The 17,252-nt window shown below is 39.8% G+C and overlaps 1 pseudogene; it reads right to left on the bottom strand.

Annotated features, from left to right (window-relative positions):
* Nucleotides 1-1,207: 1,207 nt before the first annotated feature.
* LOC101838774 overlaps nucleotides 1,208-17,252 on the bottom strand; it is a 108,359-nt pseudogene continuing 92,314 nt past the window's right edge.

The following is a 17,252-nucleotide window of genomic DNA, read 5'->3' as shown; positions in this document are numbered from 1 at the left end:
TACGTCTTTAGTCATGCCTAAAGTGGGTGTAGTTAGCGGTGTGGTAAACCGCTCTTTTATTACCTCATCTGTATGCGCCTCTAGTAAGTCACATGGCTAATGGCGGTACACGGCTTCCTCCTACATATATGTGAATATTGAAGCCATTAAACTGTGAGAGCTCTTCAAGAAAGAGCATGTAGAGTACACAGAAAACTCTGAAGGCCTAATGTGAAGAATACAACTTCTAAAGATTTGGTGGTTTTAATGATAATGGCTCCCATAGGCTTATATATTTGAATTATTGGTCTGTATTTAGTAGAACTATTTCAGGAAAATGAGGAAGTGTGGCCTTGTTGGAGAAGGTATGTCATGTGGGGTGGACTTTGAAGTTTCAGAATCTCACACCATTACTAGCTGGTTTTCTCTCTCCATCCTTTCTGTGGATCAGATGCAAGCTCTCAGCTACTATTCCAGTGCCATGCCTGCCTGCCAACTTTCATAATCTCCATCATGATAGTTGTAGACTATCATGATAGTTGTAGACTACTACAACTCTAGGCCCCCAAATTACATGCTTTCTATTATAAATTGTCTTGGTCATGGTGTTTTGTAATGGCAATAGAAACATCACTAAGGCAAAATGGTAACAAGAAAAATAGGATCCAACTAAGGAAATTGTGTAAGAACAATATAAAATATGTGAGAGAAACCATGATGAAGAAAATCAAGATGTTGTGAAAGCCTAGAAAGAACTAGCAAAGTTTCTTGATGTTGGCTTCTAAGAGACAATTCCCCTAGCAATTCTATATAACTGTAACTCTCTATACTCCCCCCAAAATCACCATGTCTTTATTCTATTTTATTCACTGTATGCTTTCATACATTTTATCCTTTATTTTATTTATCATATCTCACTAGAACCTATTTAATCATATAATATTCAACATCTAAAACATTTTCTGGAGAATAATGAACAGTAGATTAATATTTGTGAAATAAGTGGAAATGAGGGAGTTGTGTTTTTCTGTTGAATGCTTTAGAATGGCTTGTTAACATTTGTTTTTTGTGGGATACAGTGACTTTATTGATGGTATTCAAGAGAGTAGGGCTCCCCAAGACCCTCCTTATTTTATTCTGGCTGTCTGGGATGGAAATTGTGAGGGAGATGATCAGTCTCAGGATTGCTGGACAGGGACTGCTCAGCAGCCAGAACCTCTCTCTTGCTTGAGTCCTTGCTGGGGATGGATGGTCCAGGGTGGGCTTCTTACTCCTTGGAGGTCATGTAGGCTATGAGGTCCACCATCCTGTTGCTGTAGCAGAATTCATTCTCATACCAGGAAATGAGCATTGCAAAGTTGTCCTTGAGAGCAATGCCAGCCCCAGCATCAAAGATGGAAGAGTGGGAGAGACTGTTGAAGTCACAGGAGACAGCCTGGTCCAGGCAACATGTCAGATCTACGGCAGACACATTGGGGGTAGGAACACAGAAGGACATGCCAGTGAGCATCCCATCCCAAGGTCTGGGATGACCTTGCTCACAGCACTGGCAGAATCAGTGGATGCATGAATGATGCTCTGGGCAGTCCCATGACCATTAGGCCACAGCTTCCCACAATCTTCTGGGTGGCAGTGATGGCATGAACTGTGATGAGTCCTTCCACAATGCCAAAGTTTTCATGGATGACCTTGGCCAGGGTGTCTAAGCAGTTGGTGGTGCAGGAAACATTGCTGACAATCTTGAGGGAGTTGTTGTACTTGCCATCGTTCACACCCATCACAAACATGGGGGCATCAGCAGAAGGGGTGGAGATGATGACCCTCTTGGCCCCACCCTCCAAGTGGGTCCAGCCTTCCCCATGGTGGTGAAGATGCCAGTAGACTCCACAACATACTCGGTGCCAGCATCACCCCACTTGATGTTGGCAGGATCTCACTCCTGGAACATAGCGACAGCCTTCCCATTGAAGACAAGCTTCCCATTCTCAGCTTTGACTGTGCCTTTGAGCTTGCCATGGGTAGAGTTATACTGGAACATGTAGACCATGTAGTTGAGGTCAATGAAGGGGTCATTGATGGCAACAATGTCCTCTTTGTCAGAACTGAAGGCAACCCTGGCTACCAGGTGTCTAATATGGCCAAATTTGCTCACTCCACCCTTCACCACTGTGTCTCAGGAATGAGGCTGGCATTACACGAAGAGATGTGGCTGCCTCTAGAACAGGGAGGAACAGAAAGCTGCAATGGAACCTTTGTGATCAATGGGACATTAGTGACATTTTTCACACTGACTGGCTGAAGCATTTGTGCCATGAGTAGTCAAGAAGCAAAATCCAGAACCATTGTTCTTGACTCTAGACTACTTTGTTAACTATTAACGTGTAACAATCTCGTACTTTTGTAAAGTATAGTATAAACTGCCTGGAAAGTTATTTTTGGTGAGGGAGAGACTGTTCAATGATTCAGAGCACTGGCCACTCTTACAGAAGACCACAGATTGGTTCCTGGCACCTACTGATGGCTGTAGCTCCAGTTCCAGGAAATTTGACACCCTCTTCTAGCCAACATGGGCACTGCATGCAACCTATGCAATACATATCATGCACTGAAAACACTCATCCATGGAAAACAAATCAATCTAGGTTTTGGGTTTGTTTTTTTGTTTTGTTTTGTTTTCGAGACAGGGTTTCTCTGTGGTTTTGGAGGCTGTCCTGGAACTATCTCTTGTAGACGAGGCTGGTCTTGAACTCACAGAGATTCGCCTGCCTTTGCCTCCCGAATGCTGACATTAAAGGTGTGTGCCACCACTGTCTGGTCTCAATCTAGGTTTTTTAATCTTTAAAAAGGAATACGTTATGTTTTACCAAGTAAAATGTCAGGAGGCATACAATAGAGATTTCAACTTCTTTCTTGTGTTATTGGGGCTATGTTCATACTTTCAGTTATTTACCTCTCAGTATTTACTTTTCCTTTTTATCATACAGATAAACAATTCTTTGAATACTTACTAAAACCCAGTTTCCTTTTTATGATTACATTGGTCAGGTGATGTGGACAAAAATCAAATGAGCATTGTGGCACACACCTGAAATCTCACCTACTTGGGAGGTTGAGGAAAGAATATAGTGTGTTTGAGGCTACCCTGGGCAAATCCCAAGATATTGTCTCAAAAAACAAAATAAAATGGAGCTGTTATCAAATCCAAATTCTACAGAAGAAGAGTACTGGCTATTCCTGAGATTGCACAGCAGTCAGTTTCTCATTACTATGATAAGATATATAAACATTGTTTTTTTTTCTTTTAAAGTTAGTAAAGTTTATTGTCATCAGGTCTTCAGTTGAGTCCATAATTGTCTGGCTTCTTTGTTTTGGTTTCCAGGTGTGGCAGAATCTCTTAATAGAAAGAGTGGGATGGTTTCATGACAGCTAAAGGAGAGAGAGGGAGAGATGGAGGGGAGAGAGAGAGCGAGATTCTTTAAAGTATATCTCTTTTTGACTTCTTGCCTCTAAGCAGGCCTTATCTGGCACCCTCTGATAATGCCATGAAATTATGAATCTATCAATAGCTCAATCCATTTATTAGTCAATTTCCTCATAATTCAAATATCTCTTAATAGAACTACTAGCATGAGATCAAGCCTTCAGCAGGTAAACCTTTAGGAAAGGTACTTTACACCAAAACCACAACAGATACATCCAGCTCATACATCAACATTAAAGAACACTGACAGTTTAGTCTTGTGTGATTTCAATGTTGTTAATAATAATGCTTGATAGCACACTTTCAATTGTTTATTACTAGTCTGTGAAAATGCAACTGGTTCGTGTTCACTAATCTCACATCTGTGACCATGTTTCTTTTTCGTATTCATTTGGTGGCAGTTTGTGAATTCATTAGTTTTTTTGTTGTAAGGATACTTGAATTTTTAAAGATAACTTTTACATATCCTTTTGGCTATTTGTGCCTTCCATTTATGGGTCTCTACCACCATGCTGAGTAGATGTGGAGGATGGGTATCCTTGACTTTCCCTCACTGTCTGAAGGAAAGCTCCTTCTCATTATCATCAAGTGTGATATTAGATTCAGGCTTCATTGTCATAAGGAATTTTGCTTCTAGAACTAGTTTTCTGAGGTAAGTTTTGCTTTTCTTGTGGCTGGGTGTTGAAGTTCTTAAAAGTGCTTTGGTAGTTCTTTGAAATGCTTATAGTACTTCTCCAATTCTGTGAATATAGTAAATGACACTGACTGGTTTCTAGATCCCGCATTCCTGGGATAAGGATGAGGATACTGATGTCTTCCACATGATGTGAGATTCAACAGTCTGCTGCTTTTTCCCTAGTACGTTGTGTGTATGTACACGGGAGATGTTTCCTTTGGGGGAAGTTAAAAATTTTCTCCAACTCTGTTGATAGTTACATAATATTTTTAAAGCAAGTTGAATATTTACTTTTATATTTAATTTTTGATTGACAATAATTACATATATTTCTAAGGCATAGCATGGTATTTCCATACAAGCATAAAATGTATTCTGATCAAGTAGAGGTTATGAGTATTTATATATCCTTATCAAGTCTATCTGTTTAGGGCCTTTGAGCTCCTTTCTTCTAGCTCTTCATAAAACTATAACTGTAGTCACCCTACTGTGCTCACAGCAGTAGAATTTATTCCTCCTGCCCAGCTGCCTTCATTCCTGTGTTCTAGCCTCCCTACATCCACTCCCCAGCCAGTAGTAATTAATATACTACTTTTAGGTAGACATTTTTAACTTCCATGTAATAGAGAACATATGTAGCATCTATCATTCTGTGCTTTGGTCATTTCACATAGGTTGTGTCTGTGATAGTTAATTTTTTGTCAACTTGACACAATCTGAAGTCATCTAAGAAGGAACCTCAATTGAGAAGATGCCCCCATCAAGTTAGCTTGTGGGTAGACCCGTGAGGAATTTTTTGATTGATAATTGATGTGGAAGGGGACACCCTACTGTGCCGGGTGCCATCCCTAGGATAATGGTATTGGGGTGTACAAGAAAGCACACTGAGCAAGCCAGTAAGATGTAATTCTCCATGAACTCTGCTTCAGTTTCTGTCTCCAGATTCTTGTCTTGAGTTCTGACACTTCCCTTCAAGATGGAGTGTGATCACGATAGGTAGCCAAATAAATCCTCTACAAGTTGCTTTGGGTCGTGATGTTTATCACAGCAATAGAAAGGAAACCAAGACATTGTCTTACAGTTCCCCTTATTTTGTTGCAAATGTCATAGTTTTATTTTTGATGATAAATAATATTTGGATATGCACTATATTTACTTTAGTCTTGCATTCATTGATAGGCTTCTATTCTTGATCGAAACTAAGTCTATGTTAAAGTGAATAAAACTGTAATAAGCCTAGAAGCACATCACATATCTCTATGTGCACTGATTTGATTTCACTTGATATTGTGAGGTCTCTATCTTTTCTATTTTTTCTGGACTGTCTATTGAGGGTCTCTGTGCTTCCACATGAATCCTAAGACTGCTCCCCTTTTTCTTTAAAGAATGCCTTTAGTTTTTTAAAGAGAGTTTTGTACAAGCTGTAGTCCTTTGTAGTATAGACATTTTTATGTAGTTCAAGAACATTAAAGGTTGTTCTGTCGTCCAATGTCTTTAATATCAACACTGTGTAGTTTTAATTAAAGAAGCTAACTTTTCTAAAAAAGAATTTGAAATTCCATTTAAATTTTCATATTTTTTGCCATGCAGTTTTGTAAATATCCCGATTTAAATGTGTATAAAGCTATAGTGATATTTATGCTTTTGTTTCTGAAAACTTGTTTTCTTCTCGGTATGCCTCTTCAGAAGTACTTTTTCCTGTCAGGAAGAATATTCTTTTTTTAATTTTATTTTTTTCCTTCATCTTTAATATTTAACTTAGAAACAAGCTTGCTTCACATGTCAATCCAAGCTGCCTTTCCCTCCTCCCCATCCCCTACAATCCCTTCAACCCTCTACCCCACCCACCTCCACTCCACAGGGAGGGTGAGGGTCTCCATGGGGGATTCCCAAAGTCTGTCATATCATCTGGGGAAGGGCCTAGAGACTACCCCCCATGTGTCCATGCTGAGTACTACTCCATTGTGTAAATGTGCCACATTTTCTCAATCCACTCTTCGGTTTAGGGGCATCTAGTTTGCTTCCAGGTTCTGGCTACTACAAATAATGCTGCTATGAACATAGTTGAACAGATGTCATTGTTGTATGAATGCGCATCTTTTGGGTATATGCCAAAGAGTAGACTTGCTGGATCTTGTGGTAGACTGACTTCCATTTTCCTGAGGAATCTCCATACTGCTTTCCAAAGTGGCTGTACAAGTTGGTACTCACATCAGCAGTGGAGGAGTGTTCCCCTTTCTCCACATCCTCTCCAGCATAAATTGTCATTGGTGTCTTTGATCTAAGAGTCGTTTTGATTTTCATTTCCCTGGTGGCTAAGAATGTTGAGTACTTTCTTAAGTGTCTATCAGTCATTTTAGATTCCTCTGTTAAAAATTCTCTATTTAGTTATGTAGCCCACTTTTTAATTGGATCCTTTGGCGTTTTGGAGACTAGCTTCTTGAGATCTTTGTAAATTTTGGAGATGAGCCCTCTGTCAGATGTGGTGTTAGTGAATATCTTTTCCCATTCTGGGGGCTGTTCTTTTGTCTTATCGAGTGTGTCCTTTGCCTTACAGAAGCTTTGCAGTTTCAGGAATTCCCATTTATTAGTTCTCGATCTCAGGGTCTGTGCTTCTGTTGTTATGTTCAGGTAACGGTCTCCTGTACAAATTTGTTCAAGGGTACTTCCCACTTTCTCTTCTAAGAGGTTCAGTGTGGCTGGATTCATGTTGATATCTTTGATCCATTTGGACTTACGTTTTGTGCATGGTGATAGATATGGATCTGTCTGTAGTCTTCTACATGCTAGAATCCAGTTAAGCCATTACCATTTTTTGAAGATGTTTTCTTTTTTCTATTGTAAAGTTTTAGATTCTTTGTCACAGAACAAGTGTTGATATGTGTGTAGGTTAATATCAGGGTTTTCAATTAGATTCCATTGGTCTACCTGTCTATTTTTGTACAAATACCAAGTTGTTTTCATTAGTATAGTTCTATAGTAGAGCTTGAAGTCAGGGATGGTGATGCCTCCTGAAGTTCTTTTATTGTACAGGGTTGTTTTGGCTATCCTGGGTCTTTCGTATTTCCATATAAAGTTGAGAATTGTCTTTTCAATGTCTGTGAAGAATTGTGCTGGGATTTTGATAGGGATTGCATTGAATCTGTAGAATTGCTTTTGGCAAGATTCCCCTTTTTACTATGTTGATCCTACCTATCCAAGAGCATTGAACATCTTTCCATTTTCTGGCATCTTCTTTAATTTCTTTTTTAGTGACTCAAAGTCCTTGCTGTATAGATCTTTCACCTATTTGGTTAGAGTTACCCCCAAGATATTTTATGTTGTTTGTGGCTATTGTAAAGGGTAATGTTTCTCTGATTTCTTTCTCAGGCACATTTATCGTTTATGTATAGTAGGACTACTGATCTTTTTGAGTTAATCTTGCTTCCTGCCACTTTGCTGAAGGTGTTTATCAGATGTAGGAGTTTTCTGGTAGAATTCCTCTGGTCAGTTATGTAGACTGTAATATCATCTGCAAATAGTGAAAGTTTGACTTCTTCCTTTCCAATTTGTATCTTCTTGATCTCCTTTTGTTGTCTTATTGCTCTAGCTAGAACTTCAAGTACAATATTGAAGAGATATGCAGAGAGTGGACAACCTTGTCTTGTTCCTGATTTTAGAGGAATCTCCTTGAGTTTCTCTCCATTTAGTTTGATGTTGGCTGTTGGTTTGGTGTATATTGCCTTTATTATGTTTAAGTATGTTCCTGTTATCTGATCTCTCCAAAACCTTTATCATGAAGGGTGTTCAATTTTGTCAAAAGCTTTTTCAGCATCTAATGACATGTTCATGTGGTTTTTCTTTTTCATATTGTTTATGTGGCAAATTACATTGATGCATTTTAATATGTTAAACCACCCCTGCATCCCTAGAATGAAGCCTGCTTGATCATGGTGTGTAGGAGGAAGTCTGTATGCCGCCATTAAACATGTGACTTACTAGAGGCGCATACAGATGAGGTAATAAAAGGGCGGTTTACCACACCGCTAACCACACCCACTTTAGGCAGGACTAAAGACGTATACGGCTGGACGTAAAGACGTATACGTACGTAGGCGGAACTACGTCACTAGCCAGGCCCACTTTTGGGCATGGCTAGGGGGCGTTACGGGGGAAGGTATAAAAGACAGCACACAGGAAGTCTCGGTCTCTTTTCCTGGAGTTCGGCTTCCGGTTCGGCAGCTGAAAACTGCTTGGCTCATCTGGGTTACTTGTTTGGTATCTTGTGAGTAATTTCTACAATAAATACTTAGTTTTACTTTCAGTAATTGTGTGTCGCTTATTGTTACAGCGTCCGTTGGAGCATACAATGGTGGATGATTTTTTTGATGTGTTCTTGGATTCAATTTGCCAGTATTTTATTAAGTATTTTTGCATCAATGTTCATGAGTGATATTGGTCTGAGGTTCTCTTTCTTAGTTTTGTCTTTGTGTGGTTTGTCTACCAAGGTAATTGTAGCCTTGTAAAAAAGACTTTGGCTGTGATCCTTTTGCTTCTATTGTGTGAAACAATTTGAAGAGTATTGGTATTACCTCTTTGAATTTCTGGTAGAATTCTGCATTGAAAACATTTGGCCCTGGACTTTTTTGCTTGGAGACGTTTGATGGCTGCTTCTTTTTCTTTAGGGGTTATATGTCTATTTAAATTGTTTATCTGTTCTTGATTTAATTTTTTAGAAGGTTTTTTATTATTTTAATTTTAAATAGCTTGTTTTACATGTCAATCCCAGTTCCCTCTCCCTCCCCTCCTCCCGCACTCCCCTTCTCCCCCACCCTTCCACCCTATTGCCAATTCCTTCCACATAGGGGATATCTAGAGTCTATCATTTCACTCAGGGTAGGGCCCAGGCACTCCCCTAAGAGTCCAGGCTGAGAGAGCATCCCTCTTGGTGTTATGGAAACACGATGTCTGTTTGTATTTGAGGGATAAACACTGATCCACTGCTCAGGGCCCCATAGGTTGCCCAGGCCTCCTCACTGACTCTCACATTCAGGGAGTCTGGATCAATCCCATGCTGGCCTCCCAGCTGTCGGTCTGGGGTCCAAGAGCTCTCCCCTGTTCAGATCAGCTGTCTCTGCTGGTTTTGCCAGCCCATTCTTTGCCAATTTTCTCATCGGTCCTCTTTCTTTGTCGCTGGGTTCCTTGAGTTCAGCTCAGTGTTTAACTGTGGGTGTTTGCCTCTGCTTCCATCAGTCACTAGATGAAGGCTCCAGGATGGTTATAGACATCAAGTTCATTATCAGGAATGGGCATTCGAGGTGGTCTCTCCACTATTGCTTAGCTTGCCAATTGGTGTCATCCCTTTAGATCACTAGAGGTCACAATGGTGCCTGATCTGTCTTCTAACCTATGATTCACTCTTCCCCCTATTCTACCACCCCCACTCAACCTTCCTGTTCTCCCATGACCTACTCTCTCTTCCTCTTCTCCCCCTCTCTATTTCCTAGCTCCCCCTTCCCCCACCCCTTGCCATGTTCCCCATCTGTTTAGAGGATCTTGCCTCATTTCTCTTCTCTTGGGTACCATGCATACCTTTTAGGTCCTTTCCTGTTTCCCAGACTCTCTGTCAGTGGAAGTGTACTGGCACTATCCTGATCCATGTCTAAAATCTATATATAAGTGAATACATACCATGCTTGTCTTTTTGTGACTGGGTTACCTCATTCAGGATGGTTTTTTTCTAGTGCTATCCATTTACCTACGAATTTAAAGATTCCATTGTTTTTTTCTGCTGAGTAATACTCCATTGTGTAAATGTACCACATTTTCTCTATCCACTCTTCAGTTGAGGGGCATCTAGGTTGCTTGCAGGTTCTGGCTATTACAAATAATGCTGCTATGAACATAGTGGAGCAGATGCCCTTGTTGTATGAACTTGCCTCATTTGGATATATGCCTAAGAGTGGAATTGCTGGGTTTTGTGGTAGATTGATTCCCATTTTCCTGAGGAATCTCCATACTGATTTCCAAAGTTGTTGTATGAGTTGGCACTCCCACTAGCAGTGGAGGGGTCTTTCCCCTCTCTCCACATTCTCTCCAGCATAAATTGTCTTCTGAGTTTTTGATTTTAGCCATTCTGACAGTAGTAAGATGGTATCTCAAAGTTGTTTTGATTTGCATTTCCCTGATGGCTAAGGATGTTGAGCACTTTCTTAAGTGTCTCTTGGCCATTTTAGCCTCCTCTATTGAGAATTCTCTGTTTAGTTCTGTACCCCACCTTTTAATTGGATCCTTTGGTGTTTTGGAGACTTGCTTCTTGAGTTCTTTGCAAATTTTGGAGATTAGCCCTCTGTCAGATGTGGTGTTAGTGAATATCTTTTCCCATTCTGTGGACTGCCTTTTTGTCTTGTCGACTGTGTCCTTTGCTTTACAGAAGCTTTTTAATTTCAGGAGGTCCCATTTGTTAATTGTCGATCTCAGTGCCTGTGCCACTGGTGTTATGTTCAGGAAGTGGTCTCCTGTACCAACTCGTTGAAGAGTATCTCCCATTTTCTCTTCTAAAAGTTTTAGTGTGGCTGGATTTATGTTGAGATCTTTGATCCATTTGTACTTAAGTTTTGTACAAGGCAATAAACATGGATCTGTCTGCAGTCTTCTGCATACCAGTACCCAGTTATGCCAGTACCATTTATTGAAGATGCTTTCTTTTTTCCATTGTATAGTTTTAGCTTCTTTGTAAAAAATAAAGTGCTCATAGGTGTGTGGGTTAAAATCACGGTTTTCAGTTCGGTTCCATTGGTCTGCCTGCCTATTTTTGTGCCAATACCAAGCTGTTTTCAGAACTATAGCTCTAAAATAGAGCTTGAAGTCAGGTATGGTGATGCCTCCTGAAGTTCCTTTATTGTATAGGGTTGTTTTGGCTATCCTAGGCCTTTTGTTTTTCCATATAAAGTTGATTAATGTTCTTTCCAGGTCCTTGAAGAATTGTGATGGAATTTTGATAGGGATTGCATTGAATCTGTAGACTGCTTTTGGCAAGATTGCCATTTTTATTATGTTGATCCTACCAATCCAAGAGCATGGGAGATATTTCCATTTTCTGGTACCCTCTTTGATTTCTTTCTTTAAAGACTCAAAGTTCTTGATATACATGTCTTTCACTTCCTTGGTTAACATTATCTGAAAATATTTGATGCTGTTTTTGGCTATTGTAAAGGGTGAGGTTTCTCTGATTTCTTTCTCAGTCACTTCATCGTCTCTATATAATAGGGCCACTGACTTTTCTGAGTTTACCTTGTATCCTGCCACTTTGCTGAAGATGTTTATCAGCTCTAGGAGCTCCCTTGTGGAGTTTTTGGGTCACTTATATAAACTATCATATCATCTGCAAATATTGAAAGGTTGTCTTCTTCTTTTCCTATTTGTATCCTCTTTATCTCCTTTTGTTGTCTTATTGCTGTAGCTAGAACTTCAAGTACAATATTGAAGAGATATGGAGAGAATGGACAGCCTTGTCTTGTTCTTGATTTTAGAGGAATTGCTTTGAGTTTCTCTCCATTTAGTTTGATGTTAGCTGTTGGTTTACTGTATATTGCTTTTATTATATTCAGGTATGTTCCTGTTATCCCTGATCTCTCTAGGACCTTTATCATGAAGGGGTGATGTATTTTGTCAAAGGCTTTTTCAGCATCTAGTGAGATGATCATATGGTTTTTCTTTCGCAGTTTCTTTATATGGTGGATTACATTGATAGATTTTGTAATGCTGAACCATCCCTGCATTCCTAGTATGAAGCCTAAGTGATCATGGTGGATGATTTTTCTGATGTGTTCTTGAATCCAGTTTGCTAGTATTTTATTGAGTATTTTTGCATCGATGTTCATGAGGGAAATTGGTCTATAGTTCTCTTTCTTAGTTGTGTCTTGTGTGGCTTGGGTATCAAGGTAATTGTAGCCTGGTAAAAAGAGTTTGGCAGTGAACCTCTTGCTTCTATTGTGTGGAATACTTTGAGGAGTCTTCTTTGAATTTCTGGTAGAATTCTTCACTGAAGCCATCTGGGCCTGGGCTTTTTTTGTTTGGGATACTTTTGATGACTGCTTCTATTTCATTAGGGGTTATAGGTCTGTTTAGATAGTTTATCTGCTCTTGATTTAGTTTTGGCAAGTGATATCTATCCAGGAAATTGTCCATTTCCTTTAAATTTTCAAAATTTGTGGGGTACAGATTTTCAAAGTATGCCCTGATGCTTCTCTGGATTTCCTCAGAGTCTGTTGTTATGTGCTGTTTTTCATTTCTGATTTTGTTAATTAGCATGCTCTCTCTCTCTGTCTTTTGGTTAGTTTGGACAGAGGTTTATCTGTTTTGTTGATTTCCTCAAAGAACCAACTCTTTGTTTCATTGATTCTTCTCAATGTTTTCCTGGTTCCTACTTGATTGATTTCTGCCCTCAATTAGATTATTTCCCGGCATCTGCTCCTCCTGGGTGAGTTTGCTTCTTTTTGTTCTAGAACATTCAGCTGTGCTATTAATTCTCTAGTATGACTGTTCTCCAGTTTCTTCATGTGGGCACTTTCCTCTCAGCACTACTTTCAAAGTGTCCCATAAGTTTGCGTATGTTGTGTCTTCATTCTCATTGAATTCCAGGAAGCATTTAATTTCTTTTTTATTTCTTCCTTTACCCAGGGATGGTGCAATTGTGCATTGTTCAAATTCCATGAGTTTGTAGGATTTCTGTGATTTGTGTTATTGTTAAATTCTAATTTTAATGCATGGTGTCTGATAAGATACAGGGGGTTAATCCAATTTTTTGTATCTGTGGAGATTTGCTATGTTTCCTATTATGTGGTCAATTTTAGAGAAGGTTTCATGTGGTGCCGAGAAGAAGGTATATCCCTTTGTGTTTGGGTGGAATGTTCTATAAATGTCTGTTAAACCCAGTTGGGTCATAACTTCTATTAGTTCTTTTGTTTCTTTGTTAAGTTTCTGTCTGGAGGTCCTGTCTAGCGATGAGAGCAGAGTGTTGAAGTCTCCTACTATTAGTGTGTGAGATTTTATGTGCAATTTGAGCTTTAGTAATGTTTCTTTCACGAATGTAGGTGCCTTTGTATTTGGGGTGTAGATGTTTAAAATTGAGACTTCATCTTGATGGACTTTTCCTTTGATGAATATGAAATTCCTTCTTCATCTCTTTTGATTGATTTTAATTTGAAGTCTAGTTTGTTAGATATTAGGATTGCTACACCTGCTTGTTTCTTGGGTCTGTTTGATCGGAAGATCTTTTCCCAACCCTTTACTCTGAGATACTGTCTTTGATGTTGAGATGAGTTTCTTGTATGCAGCAGAAGGATGGGTTCTGTCTTCATATCCATTCTGCTAGTCTGTGTCTTTTTATTGGCAAGTTGAGGCCGTTGACATTGAGGGATATCAATGACCATTGATTGTTGATTCTTGTTTGTGCTTGATTTATTGGTAGTGAAGTTATTTTGTGTATTTTCTCCTCCCTTTTTCTTTTGGTGTTTTGTAAAGTGGATTATATATTGCCTGTGTCTTTGTGAGTGTAGTTTTCTTCCTTGGATCTAGGTTTTCCTTCTAGCACTTTCTGTGGAGCTGGATTCATGGATATGTATTGTTTAAATCTGTCTTTGTCATGGAATATTTTGTTTTCTCCATCTATGGTAATTGAAAGCTTTCCTGGATATAGTAGTCTGGGCTGGCATTCTTGTTCCCTTAGTGTTTGTAGGACATCTGTACAGGATCTCCTGGCTTTCATCATTTCCTTTGAGAAGTCAGGTGTAATTCGGGTAGGTCTGCCATTATATATTACTTGGCCTTTTTCTTTAGCCGCTCTTAATATTTTCTCTTTAATCTGTAGGTTTGATGTTTTGATTATTATATGGTGAGGTGACTTCTTTTTCTGGTCCAGCCTATTTAGTATTCTGTAAGATTCTTGTATTTTCATAGGCATATCCTTCTTTAGGTTAGGGAGGTTTTCTTCTATGATTTTGTTGAATATGTTTTCTGTACCTTTGAGCTGTATTTCTTAACCTTCTTCTATACCTATTATTCTCAGGTTTGGCTTCTTCACGGTGTCCCATATTTCCTGGATATTTTGTGTTTTTTCTTAGTACTCTTTAGATTCTTTGAGAGATTTGTTTATTTCTTGAATTTTTCCCCCATTTCATGGATTTTTTTGTTTGTTTTTTCTACTATTTCTTTAAGGGATTTCCTCGTTTCTTCTTTGAGGGTCTCTGTCATCTTCATAAAATGATTTTTAAGGTCTGTCTCCTCTGCTTCATCTATGTGGTGCTTTTCAGGTCTTGCTGGCATTGGTTCCCTAGATTCTGTTGGAGTCATGTTGGTCTTTTGATTGCTGAGTGATCTCTTATTCTGTCTTCTTCCCATCTCTTCTTCCAGTGGGTGCTGGTGGGGTCTTTCTGTCTCCACTGCTCTCCTTCCTTCCTGAAGCTGAAGCTGGGGACGCTGACACTGAAGCTTAAGCTGAAGCTGGGGTTGCAGGAGGTTGGGGCCTGGAAGGGCTGAAGCTGGGATCGCCGGAATTTGGCGTCTGAAGCTGGGATCGCAGGAGTTTGGGGCCTGGAAGGGCTGATGTCTTTCCTATGTGGGTGGGTCTTCTGGATGCCAGGAGTGGCCCCAGAATATCGAGGGGATGGGTATTGGGCAGGGGATGGGGAGTGTCCCCCGGAGACCCAAGCTCACCTGACTGGGATCGCTGGAGTTTGGGGCCTGGGTTCTTGATTTAATTTTGGTAAGTGATATCTATGCAGAAAATCTGGTTGACAGAGCTAGTTCCAGGACAGTCAGGGATACACAAAGAATTCCTGTCTCCAAAAGCAAATCAAGAACGAAAAAAAAGTCAGAAGAATGTGGGGTTACTAGGAGTTTGGAACTCTCAGTTTAGTCCATGTTTGTCCTCTAGAAGATGATTTTCATCATGGTTTGTTCCTTAGAATTTATGACATCAGCTGCTTTGGACCCAGGAAATCAGATCTTGGCCTGGCCCCATCCCTCTGAGTTTGCCAACCTCTCCTAATCTAAGGGTACTAATTTGCTTTACAGGATCATTGTTTTTGACTGACCCTCCATTATTTTGTGACTTTTCCATTTAATCACTCCTGATATGGTACTCACACACACACACACACACACACACACACACACACACACATACAGACACACACACACACATACACACAAACACAGAGAGACAGAGAGACAGAGACAGAGAGAAAGAGATACACTTGCACACATATACACACACAAAATCCACACAAGTCTAGTTTGATGAATCAATGAATTTATTGGGGTTACTTATAGACACATGAATTTGAGATGCCTTCAAGGGCTTTGTGATTCAAAGGCATCTGTTTCAGTAGAAATCTCACCCTATGGTTGCTGATTCATGACAGATGAGTTCTTGCAACTCCCAGTACAACTTGCAGGTAGCTTGTTGGACCATAAATCTTCTCTCCCCAGCAATTGTTTACTTACATCTTTTAATCAGAGGGAAAAGTTTTGTGACTCTTTCAACTTTCTGACCTTTTTAAGATTCACTAGCTTCTTGAGCTTTCTAAGTCCCATTAGCTTCCTGTGACTACTCCTTCCTCCCGGACAGAGTTTCCAGCCAAGCAGTAATGTGTTTATGATCCTTCCTTTGGATCTTTCGTCTTTATGCACCTTATTTTGAATCATCACTGATCCTTGGAAGGAGTGATAATTCCGATATGGTCTTCCATTTGTGGATGAACATTGGGCTATAGAAACAGTTACTTACGTCTGATAGCTAAAGTGGTTATGAGTCTCTCTAGTAACTACCATTCACTGCAAAAAAAAGACATGTTCCTCTCTATGAATGACATCTTTACTGACCAATAGTGTCAGCACAATTATTTGGATGGCAATTTGATGGGTTCATCATGTGCATTTAATAAAATGTTGTTTCCCACTGGGGCCTATAGTTTCCCCAGTTATAGACTTTTGTCATGGCTTATAATATTAGACATGAATTCCCACCTACGAAATACACCTTAATTTCAATTGCAAAGCACTTAGTTGTGTCCATAACAGATATGCCATTAATGTACCACCGTTCACATCTTGCCTAGTATGTTGTTATTGTCATACACAAGGTTCACAAAGAAGCAGGAGGGTTGGTGATGATTGATTCTCCAGAAGCTTATCTGGTGCCTTCAGGTACTGTGAACACTATTCAGTAAGGAGTGAGATATCAACCTCAGCATGATTTCTCCATATCTTGCAAGAAATGCTTGCAGTGTTTTTAGCAACAGGCCTCATCATGTGTTCTGGCACACAACCAACAACAGTGCAATGGTATTTTTGGTTTATGGGACCTCAGGAGCCTCTTGGGACAACAACTCATGAGTAAATAACCCATCCCTGTTACTGGGATTTTCACCTGACATGGTAACTCTTGACACTGCCTTTTCTAATTTGTGCAGGGTGCCTGTAACATTTAAATTCTTTATCTTCTCTTTTTACTATTCTCCCAGATGCTTTTCTAGATTTGCAAAACAAGTGTTAGCATATGTAAATAAATCTTTTGGCAGAAAGTTGACAGGATCTCTGGAATCCCACTATTGTTTTCTTTCTCTAAGCAACTGCCAGTTAGTATTGGATAGCCAAGAAGATACTAAAAAGAAACATTACCAAGGGCCCATGCAACATGAAAATATCTCATCACTTGTGTGATCTGTTTTGCTAAGACAGTAATACTGGGTGCAGCAGCATGGATAGAAGTTACTACTCCATCTAGAGATGTTTAATCCATAGCCACTCTCTAGGAGCTAGCCAGCTTCCTCATCTTTGGTTGTTGCTAATGCTGTTAGAGATGCTGTACCAAATCGGATGGTCTCAGTGAAGTCTGTTTGTACTGTTTTGCTTGGCTCAGGCTCAAAAGGAAGCATGGTTGCACTCTTGCCAGCTGTGCCTGCCACTGGAACTGGATCCCCAGTACCGATAGGCTCCGGGACAGCACCATGGCCACACAGGTCTGTTGAGAGAGTCCTGGCTGTGTGAACAATTTCCACTCACAGTGTACTCTGGGGAGATGAATGCCCAGCTGTAGAAGAAGCTTGATTTTTTCCATCTGTACTACTTTAT

Source organism: Mesocricetus auratus, unplaced genomic scaffold, assembly GCF_017639785.1.
Source record: "Mesocricetus auratus isolate SY011 unplaced genomic scaffold, BCM_Maur_2.0 Super-Scaffold_100009, whole genome shotgun sequence".
NCBI classification, from domain to species: domain Eukaryota; kingdom Metazoa; phylum Chordata; class Mammalia; order Rodentia; family Cricetidae; genus Mesocricetus; species Mesocricetus auratus.
The sequence above is the reverse complement of the archived record's forward strand: the minus strand, read 5'-3'. Positions and strand labels throughout refer to the sequence as shown.